Raw genomic sequence first — 12485 nt, forward strand, 5'->3', positions numbered from 1 at the left:
TATATATATATATATAATTCATTTTATAAAAAATACTCGAAAATCATCTCAAGAGATTTTAGTTTTACTTAACGCTTCATTAAATTAATTTTGGTGAAAATTAGTATCTTATATTTCGAGTCTTTAGTTTATAATTGAGTTAGCTATTTCACCTCGTTAAAGTTAAGAAGCTCGTAGATTAATTTAATATTAAATTTGTCTTATGTAGAAACATTAACCAAGCCTTCATTTAAGCTCAAATACGATTTAAAAACCCAAATCTATTTTGCTTTAATGGACAGCCACCCGTCACCAATGTCCCAACAACAAATCCAGGCCCAACTCCTCCCCTTATTCACTCAACCCAGCCCAACAACAACTTTTCCCAGTCGACCCATTTCCAGCCCTTTCCTCTAAGAGAGACCCAGAAGCTCCCAAGCGCAGCCATGATTCAAACACGCGTGAAATCCCAAAGCGGATTTTCTCCACGCGGCTAATCCTCCTCAACGTGAGAAGCAACAGTGTCACAACGCCTCCCACGCGATGAAGCAGTGGCTGCGAGAGCGAGTTGACGAAGACGAGGCCCAACGTTCACAAAGGATGACGAATAGACGGAAGCTACACGGCGTTAACGCGAAAGCTGCCATCGTCCTCTCCCCTGTTTTGCAGAATTGTCCTCCTAGCGTAGGATGATGCCACGTTGAGACTCAAGGACGGGAGACGAATCCGAGACATCGACGTCCCTTTCAACTTTTCAGATTTTTGCCAAGAAATGGGGATTCTTGGTACAAAGACCAACTGTCCGTTGATCCTGCAAGAAGAGAGTTTGAATTTTGTCTGAGGAATTTTCATTTTTTCCCCAAGATTTTTCAGAAATTCCTTCGCTCTCCCCAATTCAAAACTCTAGTGTCTTCTCCTATAAATATTCTTATGCTTTTGGAGAGGCTGATTTTTGGGTTTTGGGGGCAGTTTTTTTTTACTGAAAAGGATTGGAAAACTTAGGAGATTTTTTTTTTTGGAAGTTTTGAAGGGAGAAAAGAAAACTGTATTGAAAGTGGGATTTTTCTTTGAAAGAGACGCCCAAAACAGCTCATGAAAATAGAAATAACACTTACTAAAAATACGTTCAAAACAAAGAAATAATAATATACTTCCAATTGGAGCAACGTTTGCTATCGGTTTCCTCGAGTTTTTCTTTGAGAATTTTGCTTGGGTCTTCTCGTGGCTGTTCGTGTTTGTACTAGTGTGGACGTTACTTCTCTTTCAAGCTCGTCCTCTCTTATTATCGCTGCACCCTAAAAGGTTATCTTCATTCCATTTTTTTTTGTTATGAATGTATTTAGTTATTTGGTCTCCCCTGAGTCTGATGTATATGGTAGTTTCTCGTTTGGTCTTGCTGCACCGATATGTCATTTTTTTGAGTCGTTTTTGCTCTCTCTCTTTTCGAGTCCTTGCGATGTTAAGTCAGGAAGCGGTTTTGAATGAGAGATAATATTCGTCACATGAGTCTTGCTTGTGTAGCATTACGATATGTCTTTGTTTGGCTGCTCAATTTTCATTTTCCATCGAGATATCATGTTGATTTTATATGCTCGTAAATATCTTGTTGGGTTCGCTTTTGCTTGTGTTTTTTTTTTTTGAGTCTTCGAATTTGTGTTTCCTCGTTCGTTCGCTATTTATTTTCTGTCAATAGCATGTTTTCTTGTTATTAGTTTAAGGTTGTTTAAAATTCGTGCGTGTGAGTGTTGGGTGGGTTGCTCATGGACTATTGCTATTTTCTGTTTAGTCTATGTTTGTGTATACATGAATCCGCGTTGTCGTTTCCCTCTCGACACCTTAGTTTTCATCCCATCATCTCATGTAGATGAATGAGCTGAGATGCCTGCATGGAGTTTGTGTTGAGTTTTCAGTCGTCTGGAGGTCATGTATTGATTGATTTTTTTCTGTTCAACATTAGTGTTGTTACGTATGTAAGTTGAACTTTTTGAGGTTAATTGAGGGAATCACATGATGTAGTTGCATCTTGTTTTCCTTAGTTTACATATTGTTTTCTCCATTTTGAAATCTTTGTTGTTCCACTAACTCAAATGATTTTAGTAAGCTACTTTGTATGTTTTCATTTTGTCAAAGTTTCGATAAAGAGTTACCTCCATTTGCCTTTGAGTGACTCAAATAAATTTGTTATTATTATTTATCTTATATATATAAGTTTTGTTTTTTGGCGCTACAGTAAAAAAAATATATAGATTCACTCTTGTGTTATTCATGAGCCAAATAAGGGAATTGTGACAAAATGCCACTCATCTTCTTATATTCTGCTTAAATTCAATTTGGTGTTGGACTGCTGTATATCGGTTTGATCGAACAAGTATTTTCTTTTGGGAGTTTTGTCTTTGATGTTGTGTATCAACTCGTCTTATATTTCTTCTTTGCAACTATGTGCTTACCTTACTGCCCGACAGACTTTGTTTTAATTGAATTACGACTCCCTTTATTTTTCTAAGTTCGGACAAAATTGCTCATGTGTGTAGGTGTGTCGGTAAAGTTTGGGTTGTTTGTTTTTATATGCTAAATCTAAATTTTGCTGGTATTTTTGTCTTCGTTAGCATTTAAAATATTAATGACTTTGGTCGTCTATCTTACCGTGACTTAAAAGGTTTTTTTGTGCAATTACAAAGTGTTAAAGCTTGTTTCAATGTTTAATTGCATGAAAATGTTTTTTTTTGAACAATTCCTGTCTAATTGTTTAATATTGTATTTGTGGGAAATTAAGTTTGGTTAATATTGGTTTGTTTTTTATGCTTACTGTTATGAGCTTATTTACCCTACTAAGTTTAATTTAAATGCCCTTTAGTGTAATAATGCTTAGGATATTGCTTGTTGGAATATGTTCTTTTAAAAAAAATAAAAATGAAAAGAGATATAAAAAAAAAGAGTTGTCCGTTGCTGTTAAAATGTTATGAACTTGCCATTATATTTAATATTGCATGACTTGTCATTTTGTTCGATATTTCCCACGATGCTGATACTTGTGTATTTTATTGTTATTTTGTATATGAAATCGGTTCGAGTTCGTTAAGAATTCGTCTTGTGTATTTCAAAAAGAACCGTAAAGGCTCAATTCCTGTCGTTCGAGTTAAGCCTTACAAATCGATGGACAAGTCCCCAAAAATTGAAGAATATGAAGTCAATTGAAGAGTTGAAGAAGCTGGGATTAGAAGACACGTTCTATTTTTTTTGCATTTTTGTATTTTGTTATTTTCGGGCCTAAACTCTTGCCGTCTTTTATTTCTTGTGTTATTTATTTATTATTATATGTTTAGTCTAGGACAGGTACACAAGAAGAATGGGTCAAAACCTGAAAAGTCAAATGGGTCGAAAATTCAAAAAAGGTGGGTCCAAATTCCGGTCAAGGTGGACAGAAACCCGGACTTGGACCCAATTTCTCTCTCCCTATCTCTCTTTACATGCTTTGAATTATTTGTCTTGTTTATTTGGCATTAGTTTAAGGTTCGAAAACTACAAATTCTCGCAAAACGCCTTAACTGTTCTATCGACCTAAAATCAATAATTTTTGCGAATAAATCACTTAGATAAATAAGTTAATGTTTTTAAATCTCTACTATTCTAATTATTTTTTCAAGTAAAGTTAAAAACAAATTTTAGCCAAACTATATTAGTTGCTGGAAAACCGTTTTAGAAGGATGTTATAGGTGCCTAACACCTTCCTAAAACATAATTTGAATCCCTGAACCCCTTTCACGTTTTCAAACAATTTTCTTTGTTAAGTTATTTGAAAACAATAGTTTTCTTAATTTTTTCTTAAAAATTAAGTGGCAACTCTCAAAGTTAAAAAAAAATCTTCAAATTTAATATTTTTCCTTTTTCGATTAAAATAGAAATGACGACTCTGCAGGGGAGTTTTGAGGATTCTAACCTTAAAACTAACAATATTTGGCTATAATTATTTACTTTATTATTATAAATTGTTGCATTTTTCATGGCTTGTTTTCGCCAATCGCCAAGTAGTATGCATTAGGAAAATGAAAATTACGTGGCTTTCCACAACTTCTTCAGAAATACACATAATTCATTTGGAAGTATCAAACAAATAGTTGGAATAAGGTCATCCGACGTTGTTGGACATCTTCACCCCGATGTTTGTCCGACTCGAGTAACCGTCAACTTGAAATCTATTCTAGTAAACCTAGTGTCACGCATCGTTTTCGTAAAAAATGGGTTTTGTGCACGACCTAACTCTTTTGGGATTTTAAGTTTGGAGTCGCCACCTAACGAATAATGGCATGTTAGGGCACTTATCTAACCTAACTAAGTCTAGCAGTCAACGAGCTTGAGATCAGGGTAAGGGTTCAAATTACCTCGAGGGAAAGGTGTTAGGCATCCCTCGAGGTCAACAATTGTGGGTCCTGATCGTATCTCATGCACTCTATGTGGGGCTTACAAGTAGCAAATAAAGTAACTTCATTTATTAGTTTATTTAAGCTTGCTAAATGATAACAAATATAAAAATAATTAAGACTATTTTATTATTTTTATTAATTTAAACATGCAAGGCTAGGTGATAGCAATAAATAAACAATTAAGCTCATTTTTATTTATTTTCATATACGAGACTATATGATAAATAAATATTGCAAATATTAATCAATTAATAAAGAGATAAACAAAAAGACATAATATGCACAAAAGATATAGAGGATAGCTCGAGTTAATTTATTATGCCACACCAAACAAGAATAAGATTTGCGAGAATAAAGTATTGAGAAATGAACAAATTTTGGATAGAATTTTTATATTAAAAAATGTTTGTTTCTTTATAGGGTGATGTCACGATATTGTTAATCACGATCCTCCACCGCAGAAACAATTTTGTTTTGAGGTCGGTCTTAGAATAATAAAAGTTTATATTTTGAAGATGATTTAAAAAAATAGTTTGCATATAGACACATAAATATTTACACATAATCCCTTTTGAAAATCATGGGTAGTTGGTACTCCAGGGGACGCGTAGGCTTAATTTAAAAACATTGGAATTAGACCTCGTAATTCCTTTGACTTTCCCACTAACGATAGGTTAGGAGACGGTACTTGTGATATATATATATATATATATATATATATATATTAAAACAAATGTCATAATCAATTCGTAGTTTGAAAGGAGGATTGAACAATGACTAAGAAAAGCATGTTGTAAATCTTTTGTAAAAAAAAAAAAAAACTAGTAGAGCATTAATGTAGTCAATAAATTATATGCAAAGATTTTAATATGAAATGTATTTAAAAGTCAAGAAATTTGTTGAATGCATGAAAGATTCTTTTTATTATCATTATTTTAAAAAAAAAAAAACATCTCGTGTCACAAGTGCGGAAATCTTCAAGAGGACATATAAGATTACTAATTATTAATATTAGCTAATTTAAGAAGGGCAAAAATATGCACAACAAATTTTATTTTAATTATGGATATGCTAAAAGTTTATTTACAAACCTATAAACATGATTTCTAGGTGTTTAGAACGGAGTAACACATATATAGGCATGATTTTGTAACTCTAAATGATATGAACATTTTAATCCTTAAACATGATTTCTACGTTATAAGACAATGCTGAAAAATTACAACACATTTTTAAATGTCTAACAGCCTACTAAATTATTAAGATTTGATTTTAACATTAAAAAATTATTGGAATCTAGTTATTTTAAAACTCATTAACAAACAAAGCGTCAAACATGTTGAAAATTGATAAGATTACAACACCTACTAAACAAGAATTCTAGGTGGTTACAAGATTTAAAATCGCATACCTATATGCATGATTTCTAACGGTAAAGAAGTAGCATGTAAATCTCATCCCCTTAGGTGATTCCCCAAATATTTTGTTTATATATATTTTTTAAATATTGAGAGTTAGAGTGAGAGAGTTATACAAACATTACAAGTAAAAATAAAAAGCGAATAATCATATATATAACAATAAAATGAACGAGGCTTCGTCCACAATTTCTTCTAGGCAAATCTTCAACATATTGAAATCTAAGTTCAAAACCTGAAAGAAGAGGTAATGTAACACACATACGATGAGGGAATAATTGTAATATAGTACATTTATAATAGCAAATTACTCTCATATATATGTAAATAACACACAAAAAGAGATAAAGAATAACCATAGTTATATTATCAAACGTAAAAGGATAATGAAACTAACCTGGATGCTTCCTTGTTGTTTCGTTTCTCAACACACAAATATTATAATTATGCAAAAAATCAAGTTAAAATTAATAAAGAGGACTAACCAATTATGCAGAAAAGATTATCAACTTGTATTATAAGAATGAGTGATGAATTTAGAGAATGAATGCGTGTATGAGCAATGAGAGAATGAGAAAAATTGTAGCAAGAGTTAGTGTGAGTTGGGAGAATGTGAGTTCTTCTCAAAGATGTGAATGTCCAAAGAATGAAAAGGGGGTCTGTTTATATACTAGAAGAGGGGAGAACAAATAAGGAAAATAAATATTTAAAGGAATCAATTATAATACCATTTTCCTAATTTTAAAGGAGATTCAAATCAGCCAGATTATTTAAATATTTTTACCAAATATAAGCAAGTAAGAAAATAAAATAAGAAGAGTAATATATATTTCCTTAAATAAAGAGGAGCCAAAACAATATTATTCTACCAAGTAAGAAATAAATTTACAAATAAGGAAAAAATTGATTAATTAAACTTATTCTTATTTTAAAAGAGCCAAATCAGATTATTGAAAAAATATATTACCAAACTTAAGCAAGTAAGAATAAATTTAAGAGAGAGAGTAATAGTATTTTCTTTCCTTAAATAAAGAAGAGCTAAAAATCAGAAAATTTTTAAAAATATTTCATTACCCAAAAATAAACAAGTAAGGAAATAAGAAGAGTAATATATATTTCCTTAAATAAAGAAGAGCCAAAAAAAAAGATTTTAAATTATATTTTGTTACCATATATAAGCTAACAAGAATAAAAGAGAAGCTTTCCTTAAATAAAGAGGAGCCAAAAATATTTTTAAAATTATTTTATCAAATATAGACAAGTAAGCAATCAGTCATGATTTTAATTAAGGTAAGCAAATCAGTTTACCATAATACACCATGTAAACAAACAAGGAAAGGAATAGTTTTAGAAACTAAATTGATTTAGTCAAGCAAATAGACATATGATTATTTAAGCTAGAATAAGGTTACACCCAAACAAAATATTAATAGCCCAAAACTCATCAGCAAATCAATCACGTTAAAATTAATTAAATCTTTTAAAATAGCCTAAAAAGCTATAATATCCAGACTATTAAATTTATAATTAACAACTAAAGCGAAGAAGAAAATAAAAGAAAAAGAAGGTATACGCATGAAAATTACCAAATGCAATCATACCATTTCCACTAATAAACATAACATACTACCACTAATTGAATTAAGAAAACATGTTGCTTTTAATTTTGAAAGAACTAAACCTTGGATAAATTAAGGGAGTAAACTAAAATGGATGGATTTAATGTTAAGAGTAACCAAGCAATAACAAGCCAGGTAAAGGATATGCATATTAATCTTGAAAAGAACAGTGGAGCATATGAATCTTGAGCAGAAAAAAAACATTAGAATAATTAGATAATAATTAATTTAAACTACCTTATATGAACCAATTCCAAAATAAGATTGGTCAAGTTTAAATCATGTACCAATAAAAAAGACATGAGATGAGTATTTAAGAACGTACCCGAATCTTCTTCTAAGCTTTGAAAATTTTACCGGAATTTCCTGCTACCGCTGGCCGGAGGGAAGAGAGGAGGAGGTAGGTGGGTGGTGTCTGTAGAGCCGCATCATTTTTCCCGGTGTTGCCCACTGCTGACCAGAATGCGCCTCGCTGGTTCTCGCCGGAGTTCTTGTTGTTTTCTTCCTTGGCCGCTGCTACTGCTTCGCCTGCTGCCTGGAGTTGTTGTTGCAGGTGTCTCGCTGGAGGAAAGAGGAGAGGAGAGGGGCACCGGTTAGAGTTGCTACTGGGTTGAGCTGTTCCTGCTCGCCGGAACCTACTGCTTGCAAAAGAAGAAGAGAAAGGAGCAGAGGAAGGGGAAGAGAAGAGACGGGAGGGGAGAGAAGGCGATGGGGAGAAAGAGGGAGAAAGGGGAACGACGGGAAAGGGGAGAAGGACGGCAGAGAGAAAGAGGGGAAGAAGAGGAAAAGGGGGAGAAAAGCAAAACGAGAGGGAGAGGAGGAGAGAAGGAGGGGGGCAGCTGCCGGAAAAGGGAGAGAGAAGAGAGGGAGAGAGAGGGTGAGGAGAAGAGAGGGAGAGGAGGAGAGAGGGATAATTTTTTTTTTAGGTTTTTGGGTCTTTTGGTCTTAAAGAGAGAGATAGGAAAAGTTTATCTCAACTGTTGGATTAGATAGAGATAGAGGGTTAGGATTCGGTTAGAATTTAATTATTTAAACGAACGGATGATATTAATAGATGAAGTCTTGAAATTAGAATGTGAAAGATATGGAATGGCTAAAGTTGCAATTAAATTGACTAGAATTGAAATGAAAGAGCGGCTATGATTGGAATAAAATTTGAAGTGGAGTGGCTAGAATTGAAAGAAATTAGGGAAAAATGGGTTAAGATTTAAATGATTTTGAGGAAAATTTAGGAATTACTATTTAATTAAAATACTACATATTTTAAAATATTTTTTATATAATTGAAAATCACTTAAAGTTTAATTCATTAATGGTTTTAAAATATTTTAATAATATTTACAATAATTTTATTAAGTGAAATACTAGAATATATAATTTTAAAGCAAAATTGATTAAAATTCTAAACTTTAAATAGATTTTAAAATACGTATTTAATCAAATAGTAATCCTAAAAAATGGTCAAAGGCCGGTCAAAATTGGGTGTCAGCACATAGGTTAGAGCGAAATCAAAACCAAGAATTAAGCATTAGCCTAAGTTGGCTTAATACCCAAGGTGTATTAAGTCCATTTATTAGAAAACCGCCAAAATCGTGTCTAAGGTCTCCGACCTTATGACACATCATATTATTTGACATTTGAATAATATACGTGTGAAAACCAATTTGGGGGTGGGTAAAACCTAATTAAGTTTTTGTTTTGTAGATATGGATCGTTTCCCAAAGTTTGATATGGTTATAGCAGCGCCACCTAAACTCACAATGTGGTATGAAAATCTTGAAAGAGATCATAGAAGAACCCTCAATAAGTACGTGGGTGCTCTAGCATAATTGATCAACATGAACGGCTGGCCAGAAATAGTTGAGGTCCTCACGGTATATTAGGATAGCCAACGAATGGTGTTCCGATTTGGAATCGACGGATTACCCCGACTTTGGAGGAGATAAGATACTGCATAGACACGGTAGGCACTGGGATAGAAAGACAGGCAAGAAAATAAGAAGATATTTTCATCTCTATTAAGCTTTCCGTAGAAGATATTGCGGATTGGCTCGGGTTGGAGAAAAACTTTGTCTACTGGTGCCAAGAATCCCACATAGCATTCAGAGATCTTTATATCAGATTTGGACATGCGAGTTTCTACTCCAGTTACAACCGAGAGTTCAAGGTCTCTTACAGAGAATGGAATGAAATTCGTCCTCTAACATTCGTTGTAGCATTATTAGGAACGATGGTCTTCCCGCATGACCCAAGTCTGAGCATCAATACCCCAGTTATAACACTCGCGCACACTCTATTCAAATGGTACGAGAACCAAGGAATAACAAAATACTACCCAATAGCTCTGGTCATCCTGTCCGACATGTATCGAGCCTTGGGAAAATGTAAAGAGGGACATCGATACTTCCAAGGATGCAACCTACTCCATCAGTGGTGGATCCTCAGGGGGACAGCGATGGAGCAGGACCATCAGGCACGACATAGTGGACTTCGCCCCTGCGTGGGTTTTTATGTGTATTTACGTTTTTTTAGCCCCTGTGTGGGCGGCCTTCTTTTATTGCACTTTCAAATGAACCCTGCGTGGGTTTGCCTTTAATATTTTATCCTTTATTTCCCCTGTGTGAACGCTATTATTTACTAGTGAAATTTATTTTGGGGGGAATTGTTTGTTTGGTTCAAATTCACACATGCATCATTCAAATGCGCTAGGCCTACCCTTGGCAGAAAAGGGTCCCTTTGTATATGTTAAGACGCGATATATATGTGTTTAACTGCTTATGTGTTATGTTGCTATGAATGAGGATATGGGAAACCCACCCCTATCTAGAAATTCCCAAATGTACAGAAGTCACTATTACAAATGTTCGACCAAAGCTTTCGGAGTCTTAAGTTTCTCATTCAAAAGACAAATCCCATCTCCAAATCCTAAAACATTGTTCTACCGTCTCAGGAAAGGCAAAAATCACTGCTATGGACAAAGGCAAGAACATCCATATGGAACTCACTGGAGAAGAACTACAAAGAAAGATAGAACTGGTCACTCGGGAAATTCAAGAAGCCAAGGAGAAAGGGCTTAGAATCGACATGGCCACCGCAATCTACAAAGCTGCAACCGTGACGCTGGATGAGGATCTGGCATCATAGATGAAGAGAAAGTAAGAGGTTGAGACGGAGACAGAGAGCTTGCGAGAGAAGTTGGACATGCTTCGGTTGAAAGTGCAAGAAAGAGAAGCGAGAGAGGCCAGGATAGAATCGGAGATGGCCGCTCTGGTAGCTAAAAGCATGTCACTTGATGAGGAGATGACAGTTGAAATGGAAGAATTCACCTCCATGAGAGAAAAGATGGCTGCACTCAGGAAGAAAAACAGGACCTTCCATAGCAATATGATTGATGAACTTCGGAAAATGGGCGAAAAATACCTCGTCTACGAGCAAGGAGCCAATAGTGGTCCCGATAAAGCTCACCCTGAAGCGACTGAGGAAGACAACGATGAGAATATCGTCTACAAACCTCCATTCCTAGGCCGTCCGAAATGAGGAGACTAATGCTACAACAAGAAGGGAAATGACTAGCGTGTCGTCATTTTATCTTTTAGCTCTATTGTTGCCTTTCAATTTCCTTGTGATCGTAATGAACGAATGAATGAAAATGTTTTATCTTGTACTCAAACTACGTTGGGCCTAAATTCTCCTTGTGAGATACGTAGGCAGCCTTCCCAGGCATGACCCCTATTTTTTAAAATTTTCATTCCCCCCTCCATATTACGAGAGAATACGAAGACCAGACTAACAGACGTCAAAGAGCAGCTGCAAGAAGACCGTAGCTCAATGTGATTTAGACTTTTGGAGATAGCGTCAAAACTAAAACAAGCAAACTCCTGCTTGTTAAAAAAAAAGAAAAAAAATGTGTTCCCGTCTTCACTCGTGGGTTGAAGATATCCTCAAACAAAGCAACTTGTGTGTTTATCTGCTCTTTGTGTGATATTATGCATTTTGTATTCTGAACCTGCACTGACAAATCTGCCTTTGAGTTGTTTCCTTCTCATGTACTTTGAAACTGATCTGTGTCGATCAAAAGCTGGCAGATCATCCCTATTTCACCAGATCAAAAGGTCCCGTAGATTCCTTTCCTAGACAAAGCTCAGACAAAAGAAAGATTGTTATGGGGGATAATAACGAAGAAGTGAGTTTTACTGATGTTGTGGTGGCTAAACCCAGCGTAGCGGACCAGAGTGAGTTGATTCTACATCTGATGCAACAAATTGCAGAGATAAGAGTAGAAATGCAAAGGAGACAGGATCTGCCTCCTCCAGGTTTTGCCACTAACGCTGCTGATGGGAGACCTTCAATCTACTTCTCTTCCTCAAATATGGATCCAGCTCAGAACCAACCATCTACACCTGCTCAGAAAACGTCATTTATAGATCTGACTACCCAAAATCCCCAATATGCTTCTGCATCCTACCAAACTCCACCTCCTCTTCAAAACAACCACGCCCAAATGCCACCCCATCCTCAAAATACCCACCATCAGACTGCGCCTCCACCGCAAAATCAAAACTAAAATCCAAATCAAAAAACTTTTAATCCACAAACATCCCACCACCACTTAAATCAGAATATCAATCCTCAGACTTACCCACAGAATTATCAAACCGCTCAAAATGCTCATAGTCCCTTTGTAGCTCCACCCTTACCAAAGAGAGCCACTTTCCAAATTCCCGTCCCTACCGAGCACGATGTGCACGGCTCTGATCCGACCAATACGAGGAACAGGAAGAGGAGTGGAGGGCAAAGGAAGAGGTAAAGGTCGGCATAAAGGAAGAGATCAAGAAGTCCATGAAAGAGATCCAATGCATCCCTGATATCGCCGGGCTTAGTTGTGAAGAATTATGTATTCATCCAAATTTGGACCTTCCAGAAGGGTTCAAGTTCCCGAAATTTGATACCTTCGGAGAAGTGCGCAATCCTATGGATCATTTGAGAGCCTACTGTGACCATCTCGTGGGAGGTGGAAGGGATGAAGCTTTATTGATGCGGCTCTTCAG

General features: G+C 35.3%; 2 long non-coding RNA genes across 2 annotated transcripts; one reads left to right on the forward strand and one right to left on the reverse strand.

The window, feature by feature from the left end:
- The first annotated feature begins 273 nt into the window (after positions 1-273).
- LOC114075098 lies at positions 274-3456 on the forward strand. The gene is made up of 2 exons (XR_003575446.1): positions 274-1281; positions 3060-3456. It is a non-coding gene; the product is annotated as an uncharacterized LOC114075098 (long non-coding RNA).
- A 2392-nt stretch (positions 3457-5848) lies between these two features.
- Positions 5849-8331, reverse strand: LOC114075100. The gene is made up of 2 exons (XR_003575448.1): positions 7763-8331; positions 5849-6053 (listed from the first exon to the last, which is right to left on the reverse strand). It is a non-coding gene; the product is annotated as an uncharacterized LOC114075100 (long non-coding RNA).
- Positions 8332-12485: the final 4154 nt, after the last annotated feature.

Source organism: Solanum pennellii, chromosome 12, assembly GCF_001406875.1.
Source record: "Solanum pennellii chromosome 12, SPENNV200".
Lineage (NCBI taxonomy): Eukaryota > Viridiplantae > Streptophyta > Magnoliopsida > Solanales > Solanaceae > Solanum > Solanum pennellii.